The sequence below is a fragment of the Antechinus flavipes genome, chromosome 2, assembly GCF_016432865.1.
Source record: "Antechinus flavipes isolate AdamAnt ecotype Samford, QLD, Australia chromosome 2, AdamAnt_v2, whole genome shotgun sequence".
NCBI lineage: Eukaryota > Metazoa > Chordata > Mammalia > Dasyuromorphia > Dasyuridae > Antechinus > Antechinus flavipes.
The window spans coordinates 463,097,851-463,111,163 of NC_067399.1; the positions used below are offsets into that span (position 1 = coordinate 463,097,851).

Here is a 13,313-nt window from a genome sequence, read left to right on the forward strand (position 1 = left end):
GTATTCAAAGCTAGAGGAGATTTCAGAGAGCTTCTAGTTCCATGCCTTTATATTACAGCTGAGAAAATTAGGACCCAGGGACCAGTCATTCAAGTAATAAGAAAAGGAGGCAGGTTTCAAACCCAGACTCACAGAATCCAGTACCCCCTTTTACCACAAAAGGTGGCCTTCTCTATTTTCTAGACCTCAATTTCCTCATCTATACAATGGAGGTTATGGTTGGAGGTGGGGGTGGGGTTTGGACTAAAGGATCTCCAAAATAGCTTCCAGCTCTAACATTCCACAATATTGGAATAACTGAGATTGGCTGGAGGGAGGGGGAAGGCAAATTCAAATGGGATTTTGTGGAGGAGTGTGCTTCCAGCTTCTAGAGAAATCCTGGAGAAGACAAGGACAGAAGATGGCAAAGAAGCAGGAGTCAACAGGTCTGTCACATATTGTTCTTTTTAATAAAGTAGCTCATGGTATGTTATCTATTGTCAGAGTTGGTGTGAGTCAAGTTTTGGGAGATTGTTCATTTCCCCCCACCTTCTTCCAAACTCCAGGCCCCTCTATATTATAAAGGGATGACTTCGGAGCAAAATGGGGGTATATCAACGAGAATAAAATATGTCCTCTCTTTCCACATTTGTCAAACACAGATATTCTCTTTTGTAATCATAATTCCTCCCCTCCTCCCTGCTGGTTGTCTGGCTTCTCTTTATTTCTCCTCTGTTGCTTAAACATTACCTGAAAGGAGTGAAGCATGAGATTGTCATGGGTAATGTGTGATGAAGAAATAATTCCATTTTGTGTAGGAAACTGAGATATGAATTCTATATTACTAGCTGTGTTACTTTGAGTAAGCCACTTCTTTCTGGTGATCTCAATTTGCTTACAATTAACCTAAATGATCTCCCAATATCCCTACCAATGCTAAATCCTATGATCTTCCTTCTTGTTCCTTCCATGGGATCCCTTCAAATGTGTGCTAAGGGGAGTGTCTGAGTGCCAAAAGGAAGTACTGCCCCTTTAGCAGGATTTCTTTTAGTTCCTGACCTTTTTTTTTTTTTTTTTTTTGTAAAGTCTATAAAATGTAAAGGAAATAGCTGAATAGCTAGAGGGTATGCATATTGAAAGCATTTACTGGAACTGCTTGTGGGTTTCCTCCATTGTCTATATGTATGCAGTTTACAATCAGCTCTCCTGGGGTACCGGGAGATTTGCAGATTTTTTGGTATGTAGTCAAAGAAAACCTACATCAGAAGGGGACATTAAAAGGTCTTTTCTAATTCAAAAGAATTCCAATATTTTAAGGTTCAAATGTATTCATGTATCTTTTTTGTTGTTTTTCAAGCCTCTGAACATAGAAAGTTCTATGAACTAGAAACTATCTCAGAATATGCAATGAGAAGGGAATAAAATACTTATTATGGGCCAGGAACTATGCTAACACTTTAAAATATCTCATTTGATTCTTACAACAAACCTCCGAGGTAAAGCACTGATACTTTACATTTTACGGTTGAGGAAACTGAAGCAAACAGCGGTTAAGATACTTGCCTAGAGACACACAGCTAGTAAATATCTGAGGCCAAATTTGAACTTGGATCCTCCAGACTCCAGGCCTACTACATTGACAAGGTCTTGAATGGGGTTTTGGATAGAGAGAAAACTAAAGAGCTGATTCTAGAGACGAGCAAGGGAGAAGGCACAGATAAGAGATCAGTTTAGTTCCACTGTCCACTCTCAGGGGAGGTTGTCTAGTCTGAAATCCAAACTATTTCAAACCTGGGAGATCCATCCTTTGTAGAAACCTCCAGGAGTCTCACTTTGCTGTGTGTGCCCTGTTAGAAATCCCTGTTGAGTCTTTGAGGTTAAATTTTCCTTATTAACATCTACTTATGGACCTCCCATGGCTTCTGCCTTCCTTTGGGTCAATCTGCCACAGTACTGTGCCTCATGGTATCTTTCCCTTTATCCTTTCCCTACGCCCTACCCCACTTCTCCTTATAGCTAACAAACTCTTTTAGGGTGCTGAGATCCTTTAGGATTTAGCCTGACAACTAAGGACATGCTCCAAACTCATGGGGTGCTCCCTTTCTACTGGATAATTGTGAGTTCCACTGAAGTACTTGTCTTTCATATGCTCTCCCAAGAGTATTTCATATTTACCATTCCTGGAGTCTATTGTGTCCCTTCATTTTGTCTGTAACCTTTTCCCTAAATAAATCTATCTTTTGCCAAAGAGAATGGCCACTGTGAATTCTTTACATGTCCAAACCCTAGCTTTTGGTGCTTACTATCATCTAGTGGCCACATCATCCACATCATTTTGATGCTTAACTTGTCAATATTATCCACTGCACCACTGGGCTGCCTTTAAATGCCTAAATGGCAGAACACAGAGGACCTTCGGACTTCAAATGTTCTAATATTCTAGGAACTAACTATGACTTAATATTTCTGCTATCTACCTAAGAGCTACTGAGAGGATCAAATGAACTAAAACTTACACACACACACATACCCCCCTCCCCATATCTTAGACATAAAGTGACATCAGTGTGTTTCTTTCTCTTAGTCAGTATTGGGTAACTTTATCTTCCTGCCTTTTTTTTTTTTTTTTTTTAACTTTATCGCTTAACTTTAGCTGATATGCAATTAATTTAACTGTTATCTTGAATTGGTATCCGCCTGCAATGTCAACACCAAGTTCCCTTACAAATTCCCCATTTCCCCACTTCCCCCTAGTGTAATATAAATAAGCATGTTCTTCCCATTGTTAGCTAGGGATAGGATTTCTTTCATTTTCTAATCTTCCTCCAAGGGAGAGAATTTTCTGGGATTTGGCTACAATCTACTTATGTAGGAAAGCGCCTTTGTGGTCAACTAGTCAAACTATTTTAAAGCATTTATTAGACCTATTTCATGACAAGCAAATTTCTTGGAATTTACAGTAGTTGGGAGAGTTTCATTTTGTGAACATCAGTGGACAGAGAGTCCAACCAAAAAAGTAGCATCTCTATCACATACTGGTAGCATTCCCATTCACCACTTTCTCCTTCCAACCTCTTCCCTCCCAAGAAATGTAACAACTTTTCAACACTCTAGGAAACTTTAAAATTCTAAATTGAAGAAAAGAGGATAAAGAGCATTTGGAGAAGAAATTCTCTCACCTGGGATTTCCCCTATTCCAGTGAAGATGCAAAGCTCTTGCATTTGGGTTTTAATGATACTAGACACAGTATCTGAGTTGATCAGATGAAACCAGATGAAGCAGATTTTCCCTTTTTTTTTCTAAGTTCTGTTGAATATGAGTGCTGAATTCCATGTGTTTCATTGGACTGTTTTGTTGTGTTTTAAATTCTGTGACTTCTAAAAATGGATGTTACTCTTAGGAAAAAGAGTTAGATATTACAATGAATAGAGAAATGGGCTTGAAATGAGGAAGACCTGAGTTCAAAACCAGCTTCAGACACTTACTAGGGAGGTGACCCTGGGCAAGTCACTTAACACTGTTTGCCTCAGTTTCCTCATCTATGATATGAGCTGTAGAAGGAAATAGCAAACTACCCCAAAATCTTTGCCAGGAAAACCCAAATGAGGTCTTGGAGAGTTGGATGTGATTGAAAAATGACTGAACAACAAAAAAGCTCATAACACATTTCATTGACTCAAAGAGATATTACAGCAGCTATCAGTACAGAGAATCAGTCTCACCAACATGCTATGAAAAGTGGAGTTGAAAATGAAAAACAATGCCAAGAACTGACAAACTATTTCTGAAAATTACATAATCCTCAAAAAATAAATCGACCCTGTCAGAGGGACCTGACAGCTGCAAGAATTGCTATTGAATCCTCTTCAGTATGGAGTATTCTTTAAATTGTAAAAGCAGTAAAATGACAACTTTAAAGGGAAAAAAAAACTGCTAACCCTTACTCCAAAAAACAAACTAACAAACAAATTCACATGTCTTTGACAAGACAAGATTGCAGTATCTAACATTTGGGAGGGGAAGAAGTAATTTTTTCTGATGAAACTCACTTTTTCATTCAAGACTAATCAGTTAAAACTGTTTTCAGAAATTCAGGTGAACCTATTAAAATCATCAGACTGCAAACCATCCACCAAAAAAAAAAAAAAAATAGGGGATTTCTTTTACTTCCAGTGTGCTTGTAACTCTTGTCCCCCTTTGAAGAAATGGTGAACTCTGATAAATACATGTATGTACTCAGAAATAGAACTGTTTGGAGATTGCAGAAAATTCCAGATGGAGATGGAAAAACTGCAAAATAACCTGCATGACATGCATCATGAAAAATGAAGATTATCTCCATCAAAGAGATAGAAATGTTTGCTTTACTGATCTGGAAGCTTGCCTATTTTAACCCTATTGAATATAATCAAAGCTAGACTTGGAAAGGTAGACTATTTGTCAAAGGTGTAGCTCATGCTTGATGCACAAGATGTGGTTTCATGATTAAAATTTACAAATACAAGTCATATTCTTGTGAATTTGAGGTCAAATCAGGCATAAAAATCTGTATACCCAGCCTAAAATATTTTTAGATGAAAAAGGCATGAAACTCATTATGTTAATATATTTAACTATTTGTCTTTATTCCAATTCCAAATGATTCCACTATATGCCACGTGTTTATACTAATAAAGATGTAAATTAGTCCTTAATCTCAAAGAGTTTAATTTAATGGTGAAAACTAAATGATTAAGGAATTATTCCAAGATCTTACAGTTTGTTAAGTAGTACAGCTAAATTTTAATCCATGTCTTCTAATTCAGGAACCAGGGCTCTTTTCATTGTGTTATTCTGGAAATTCAGAGTTCCCCAGACAGGGTAAGATTGATAACAGAAAATCCTGTTTGGGGGTAGAGGACAGCTAAATTGCATAGTGGTTACAATACCAACTCTGGAGTCTGGAGAAGCTAAATTCAAATCAAAAGTTAGATACTTACTAGCTGTGACTTAATCCCAATTACCTTTAAAAAAGAATCACAAAAAGTCACTTTACCTCAATTACCTAAAAACAAAACAAAACAAAAAAACACTCAAAAAGCATTTGAGCTGAGGTCAGAATGATATCAAGCGGGTATTTTGTATATCTTTAAGCAAATCACTTTCACTCTTCTGAACCTCAGTTTCTACTTTTCTAAAATAAAAGTGTTGGACTATGATCTCCAAGGTCTCCTCTACCTCTGAATCCTATGAAACTTATTATGCATTTGTTGAGATGCTTGACTAGATGGATAATCTCTAAGTCTCCTTCCAACTTTCTCTAGTATGGTACGTCTCTAATGTTTAAATCTTTTCTAACTCTATCAGAACATTCTAGCTTGTAAGTTCCTTTCAAACACTATACCTGATGACCCTATGATTTTTGTCTCCCACTTAAGGAAAATCAGGAAACTGACCTCTTGCTCTAGTTCTGTTCTTTTGGTTTTATTTTATCATGGTTGCTGTTGTGCCAAAGTTCCCTTTTTAATGTCATGGCCCAGTTTCTCCAATTGTCCTACTTAGTTATTCTGCCTTAGTTATAATCTTTCCCCCTTAATGTTTGAAATAAAGGTTTTATAGACATTCCTTCTTAATGTTTGACAAGATAAAGGTTTATCCATTTTAGATGTCATTAGAATATCAGTAATCTCCCTCCATTAGGTTATCCCCACCTAGGTACCTCCACTATGTCATTATTCTTGTTATTCTATAAAAAGCTTGCTCTCCTGATACTTGGGACTAGACTCTGAGATGATAGTCTCGTCTAGCCCTGGGATCAATCATGGATCCATTGGTCCCAGTATTTCTCTCCATTTAATAAACTGTTGAATTGGTCTCTAATCCCTTGTCTTGCTCAGTTTCTTTGGCATTACAGTTGCTAAGTAACATTTCTTTTTGTTGTTGTTTTTGTTTTTGAGAGGCAATGGGGTTAAGGGACTTGTCTAGGCTCACACAACTAATAAGTGTTAAGTATCTGAGGTCACATTTGAACTTGGGACTCTTGGGCTCCGGGACTGGTATTCTATCTACTATGCCATCTAAATGCCCATAACATTTCTTTTTCAAAAGAGAGACAATCCCGTATTTTAGAAGGAATTTTAGAATCATCTCCAATACTATCTGGGAAAGTCACTAAACTGTGACTTCTTCCCCTGTGATACAAGAATAATGTGGTCATTACTACCTTATAAGATGTGTATAAAGAAAATAATTTTTGTAGAAATGTGATTACTATTAGTCTTCAAAGTGCTTGGATTTCACAAGGCAGTATTATAAAGAAGATAGAATACTGGATTAAATTAAGAAAACTGGCAGTCTTTGAATGCCACACTAACAAATATTATAGGCAACAGAGTTATTGAAGGTTTTGACCAGAGGGAAAATACATATAAAGTGTCCTTCAAAAAAACTAACCAGGTATGTCTGAATTATTAGGGGCAGCTCTTAATAGAGTGTTTTAGAACTCTAGATCAGCATCAGGAAGAGTTAAGTTCCAATCCTACCTTAAGTATTTATTGGCTGTATAACTCTGGGCAAACTGTTGTACCTCTCAGGCAAAACTTCCCCTTTTATACAAGAAGGGATAATGATAATGCTGCTCTCACAGATTTCTATAAGAATCAAATAACCCTTAAGGCTTATATAAATGCTAGCAATTACTATTACCATTAGAAATGAGTACTGGTTACAAGAAAGATAAATATATACAACATAGTTACAATATACTATCTAGTTTAGATAAATCTGATGTCTCTGGTTTAGTTAGCACTGGAGGCAGGTATGGGAAAGGAGGAAAAAAGGGAAAGAAAAGGTAGCTGAAGGAAAGAAGAAAGGAGAAAAGGAAAGAGAGGAAAAGACCTTGTTAAACAATTATTACTATGCTAAAGTGCTGAGGATATAAGTACAAACAAATACATGCTTTATCTGGTTTTTATGGGCACAGGCTCTGCCCATATATGCTACCTCCCAATATGATAAGAAAACTTCAGGCAAGTGAAATAGCCAACAGCAGGCAGAAAAGTATAGTGGAATGATTATGATTATCTCAGGCTTTTTATTTCATTTCATTCAGTGTTTGGATACTTTAAATACTACTGTGTTGATTTTTTTTTTTTTTTTTTTTTTGCTTTCTTTCTTACTGGTGAAATTTTATTTTTTTTGCCCTATTGTAGGGTAAGAAATACTGGGCTGGGAGAAATGAAACCTGGGTTCTAAACTCGTTTCTGTCACTAACTAATTGCATGCTCTTGGACATGTTATTATCATAGAGTTGGACAAGTTGGATAATTTCTCATATCCCTTCTGGCTTTGATATTCTATGCTCCATAGTGTAACAGTTCTCTGTTCTAATAGGTCTCCTACCTCTTATATTAAATTATTTAATTAAGCCCAGAGTTCTAAAACTCCCCATAATTCTCACTGAAAAAGATATAAGAATTGTATGATTCTGGAAGCTTCAAGATTTTGGTTCCTTAGAGGTTAATCTGGGGTGATCTCCATTATGTTAAGAGAGGAGAGCCTGTGATTCCAGTTGAGGAAACAAGCCTTCAACATTTAAAGTTTGTTTGTTTGTTTGTTGTTGTTAACAATGCCCTTCATCATCTGATTCACAGGAAAAAAAAAAAAAGAAGTGGACTTCATATTGTCTAATCTAAAGATGGAAGAGCATTATTTTGAATGCATTTTAGTGGGGTAGAGAAGGGTCCTACTGTACCAACCATTTTTCCTTGAGTCCCTTTTAACATGGTTAACACTGATTATTTCTTCAATTCTAACATTTTATGTTCTAATGTAAGCTCTGATATCCTATTAAAATCATTCCAATGGAATTCAAGTTCCATGGGATTAGAGGCTATTTTTCATTTTGACTTTGCCTCCAGATTCTAACAAGATAGCCTAAGTGCTTAACAGATCCTTGCTGACAAAAACAACTAAACAAATCCTTGATGAATAAAAAATTCATTCTAACAGAGATAATAAATGGAATATTGATTGCCTATATTAGGTCTCTTTGACTGGAATATGGAATGTAAGAAAGGTCCTAAGATGAACTCAGTCTGGAAACACATATTGGAGTCAAATTGAGGGGTGCCAGGTGGAGGAATTTGTATTACAGTCTACAAGTAATAGGGAGCCACCAGATAATACTGAGCAGGATTCTTTTGACATGCACATAGAGGATGAATTAGAAAAAAGGGAAGCATGAAGCAGAAAGCTCAATTAGGAAATAATTTCAATAGTTCAGGCAAGAGGTAATGAGTTCCTGTCCAGGATAGTCTTATTTTCCATTAGCCAGTGTCTTACTTTAACTATTTTGATGAACTTCCACAGTTTGAGGTATAGTAGGGAGACTAATAGATCAAGCCTCTTTGATTATTAAGATTATTTTTATTATTACTTATTTTTGATTGTAACTATAATTGCACTTCTCCCTTTTTGAGAGACTTTTCCTAAGAATTCTTCTTTTCATATTAAGTATGCTTAATTATAATTCTTTTTTGTTTCCATGCTGAATTCATCATTGCCTTTGAGGAACAGCTACTTTCCAGGAGCCTTATAAATCTGCTTGGCCAAAGTTCAATAAGTGTTTTCTTTTTTCTTCTAAGTTTTATGGAAAGCTTGCTGCCCTTTCTCAGCACCATCACCAAAGACAACAGTAGCCCAGGTCAAAGTCATTCTCAAGAACGGCTATTTATAAATATTCATGAAGAGGAGAGTGCCCATCCTCAGTTAAAACCACCAACTTCCAAAGCTATGAACTTGTATATCATTCTTGGGTTAATTACTGGGAATGCCAGATTTCTCCACTTGGTAGGTACCAACAACTGAGTCATGAGAGTCAGAGACCAATCACAAGTATGGAAAATATACTCCTGAGATATACAAGGGCATTCTGGAAAATCAGCACTCAGAAAATATTGGTTGCTACTTCAGGCATGCACACCTTAGTCAATTAGCATTCATAAAGTTTCAAGAACCCTTGAAGAACAAGGACTTCCTAGTAAAGAACTTCAGTCAGTAGTAGAACTTTTTCCATTATAAAAGCAGATACAATCTAGACTCAAATAGTATTGATCTTGGGGCAGCTGGGTAGTGCAGTGGATAGAGCACCAGCCCTGAAGTCAGGAGGACCTGAATTCAAATTTGACCTCAGACACTTAATACTTCCTAGCTGTGTGACCCTAGGCAAGTCATTTAACCCCACGTACCTTAGTAAAAAAAAAAAAATGTATTAATCCTCATATAAATATGTGTACTGTTACCACAGAGGAGATTGGCATAGGATCAGAAGAAACTCTATAAGGCAAAAGAATCTTGCCCTTCATTTGGAAATATTCAAAGGACCAAGACAGTAATCCCCTCTGAACACTCATTTTTTATCTTAATTCAGATGGCTTTAATTCATCTCTTCAATAATCATATTCTTCAATGAATTTCATTTAAATATGAGAATTTTGTGCATATTTTTTGATTCAGCAATATCACTACTAGATCTGTATACCAAAGAGATTTTAAAAGGGTGGGGCTGGTAGGACCTATTTATAGCTACATATATAAATATGATAGCTCTTTTTGTGGTGGCAAAAAATTGGAGAATTGGAAATTGAGAGGATGCCCATTAACTGGGGAATGGTTAAACAAGCTATGGTAAATAATCCTGATGTAAAACTATTGTGCTCTAAGAAATTATAAGCTAGATGCTTTCAGAAAAAACCTTGGTAAGTCTTACATGAACTGATGTAAAGTGAAATTAGAACTAGGAGAACAGTGTACACTGTAACAGCAATATTATATGATGATCTACTGTGAATGACTCAACTATTCTCAGCAATGCAATGATACAAGACAATTCCAAAGAACTCATGATGAAAAATGCAACTGACTAATATATACACTCAACTGGGTACAGAAATTTATCTTATCCTACTGGAAAGTAGGAGGGGAAGGTGATAAGGGAAGGGAAGATGGGTTGGTGATAGAAGGGAGGGCAGATTAAGGGAGGTAATAGTCAGAAAACTCACTTTTGAGGAGGGACAGGATGAAAGGAGAGAGAGCATATTATAAAGAGAGATGGAAATGACATGGAGGGAAATACAGTTAACAATTTTAATTGTGAAAAAAAAATTTGAAGGAAGTTTCTCTGATAGAGGCCCCATTTCTCAAATATATAGAGAACTGAGTCAAATTGGTAAAAAAAAAAAAAAAAAAAAAAAAACACACACACAACAAAAAAAACTCATTCCCCAAATGGTAAATGATTAAATTATCTAATCAAGGCCACTGTCTTATATACTGCACCCCGTAGTTGCCTTTCCTGCAATGGATTGTGAGCTCCTTGAGGACAGGACTATTTTTCTATCCCCCACTATGTAGCAAAGTTCTGGGTACAAAGCAGAGCTTAAGAAATATTATTCTATTATCTTGGACTTCTGCCTGTAGCCATTAGACAGTCTTTCTGAACCTTCTTGTAAAGCATGTTCTCCATGCCCCACTAGGAGGAAGATCCCAAGTAGGAACCAAAAACAGTGTCCAAGCTCTAGCCTTGAGAAAGGTTGGAGTTGCCCAAATATCTGTCAGGGGGAGAATCTGAAGGCTCTGACTTTTACCACAGACCATCATCCTTCTCAGAGCTTATCCAGCATGCCTCTACTCTTGTTTGTGGTGGAGGAAGTTCTAAGCTTGGAGTCTGTTTGACATTGATCCCTCTGATGAGTTTGCGGCTCATCACCAAGTGATGAGGTTGATGTAGGCACCAAATGTTGGCGTTTGGTCATGTGAAGAATTTGACAAAAATTTTGGTTTATTTAGAAGATAAAATGAGGAGATACAATAGATGCCAGGAATGGTAAATATGAAAGTGATTTGGGAGAGCATATAGTTAGCAAGGAAAGAGGTTTTAACAATTAACAATGGAAAAGCCAAGTTTTCTAGTGGAACTTACATTGAATCAGAAGAAAGAAAATAACTCCATGAGGTGGGAGTATACCATTGACTGTCAGGTTAAATTGATAGAGGGATTTTAGCATCCTTAAAGAGTTAGCTATAAGAAGGAGAGTTTAAGACATCATACAATGAGGCATGGTGGGGGGAAGAGAAGAAAAACATCATGAGGGATAAAGGAGGGATGAGGAAAAAGACACCACATGTCCACCATAGCTATGGCAGGCTAACCCCAAAAGAGGTTCAGCAAAAATGACATAGGCCAGACAGGTTTCTAAGGGAAATTTAACCTCAAGAATTTGCCATAACTTGGATTTCTTTCTGTACACAGTGAAATGGGGCTACCCATGACCTCCACAAAGGGTGGGACTATAAGGTTGAACTAATCCCCATTAGTGCTCAGGAAGTAATCTTATCGGTACTTCATTTCTTCACCAACCTCACCCAGTTACTCAGCCCCTCATTACTGCCACAGTTGATCAAATTTCATAGGGAAACCTTTAGGATTTTGCATATATGGTATTAGAAATTTTCTAGCACCAGAGAATCATAGAATTTCAGAACTCAAAGCATCTTAGAACTAAATTTTTGGAACATAGACCACAACCCTGGAACTGGAAAGGAATATTCATTTTACAAATATGGAAACTGAGACTCAGAGGGAAAGTCATTTCCCCAAAGTAAAGCAGAGAGTTGATGCTAAAGCAAGAAGAGGGAAACAGGTCTTCTTGATCCCTCTGCCTCCTTTTTTCTCCTTTCTCCAGATTCCTTTGGTAGTGAAATATAGCTATGAACCCATTCTACTTCCAAGTCTTTGTTAGTTCAGGCAGTTTCATGTATATTTTATATGTTTTGTTTCCTCTACGAATTTGTAAGTCCCTAATTTACTGAAATTTTGTATATCAGAGAATATAGAAAGGTTTAAGATACATTTTGTTCAGAGATACCAATTACTTTATATCAAAACAAGGAGAAGTGACTCTAAACTTAGTGTTGAGAAAAGATGATTTGATGGCCTTGGATTCAAAAATAAAAGGTTTGAGTAGTGACTCTAACACACATTGGCTGTCACAAAAAGCAAGCTATTTACCTTTCTGTACCTCAGTTTTCTTATCTATAAAATGGGTCTCATAATACTAACATTACTTGTTTTATAAGGGAAATATAAGTTATTTTATGGGAGGAAAAGAACATTTGATAGTTTGTGTAATTTAGTTTGGGCTCAATGCCAGAACAATTAATAAGCTCTACTCAATAGCTTCTGGTGATTCCCCAACTTTTTGTATAAGACAAAGGCATACTGGTTCCAATTCACTTTTCAGCTGATCTTCCATGATCTTCCCCTCTGTTCCATCTATGCTTGGTGTTCTCATAATATTCTGAACATGTCACTCTTCTTTTCATTCATTATGTTCTTCCTCCTCTATGCCTATATGAATTCTTTCCATCCTTCAAAACCCAAGTAGGAATAAAATACCTCCTACTTGAAGTGTTCCTTAACCAATCCCAGTCCATAGTCTATTGTCCCTCCTACAGGCACCTATAACATTTACAGTCAGTACCACTCCCTGGACCCTGAAGATTGCCTGGTTTTATTTTTAACTTTTGATGAGAATGTTCATAATGATAATCACAAGCATTTCTAAAGTGCTTTAAGGTTGACAAAGCACTTTCCTTACTACAAACCTGAAAGATAGGCAAATAAAAGCTATCATGATACCCATTTTATATCTGTGAAACCTTGGACAATTCAATTTAATGTGCATTTATTAAGCACTAAATGCCAGGACCTAAGAATACAAAAACAAAAATAAAAGCAGGTTCATAGCTCTCTGGCATCTTAAGTTGTTTTAGAAAGTACATCCCTTTCTGGGCCAGTTAATCAGTCAATAAGTATTTAGGTTGTTTTTTTTTTTTTTTTTTTCTTCTATTAAAATGAGAGGATTGAAAATGGATTAAATCAAAGATCTTTCTGGTTCTGAAAATATAATATTTTGAAGTTATAATTATAGCAGAAAGATCTGGCTTTTCTCTTTGGATTTTATTAACTTAGAGGTAACCCAGATATGAACCCATGAAAAATGAGCTAAACAGAACCAGGAATTACTGTATATTGTATTGGCTACATCAGTTGTGATGATTACAAACCACTTGAATGGGAAGAATAGCAAGGATAAGAAAATCTAAACACTATATAACTATAATGACTGAGCTTGGCCTTAGGAAGTAGAGATAAGAAAATTTACCTCCTAGAAGGAGGGAGTATGAAACACTGCTTATCAGTTTTGCTGAAATGCTTTCCTTCCCTCTTTCTTGTTTTATTCTGTTATAAAGAATAACTAGATGAATAAGAGAGAGGGATGAGATAGTTCAG

The 13,313-nt window shown here is 36.3% G+C and overlaps 1 protein-coding gene across 1 annotated transcript in view; it reads right to left on the minus strand.

The window, feature by feature from the left end:
* Positions 1 to 13,313, minus strand: part of GGTA1 (glycoprotein alpha-galactosyltransferase 1 (inactive)) — a 110,782-nt gene that overhangs the window by 69,864 nt on the left and 27,605 nt on the right. The window lies entirely within an intron of this gene.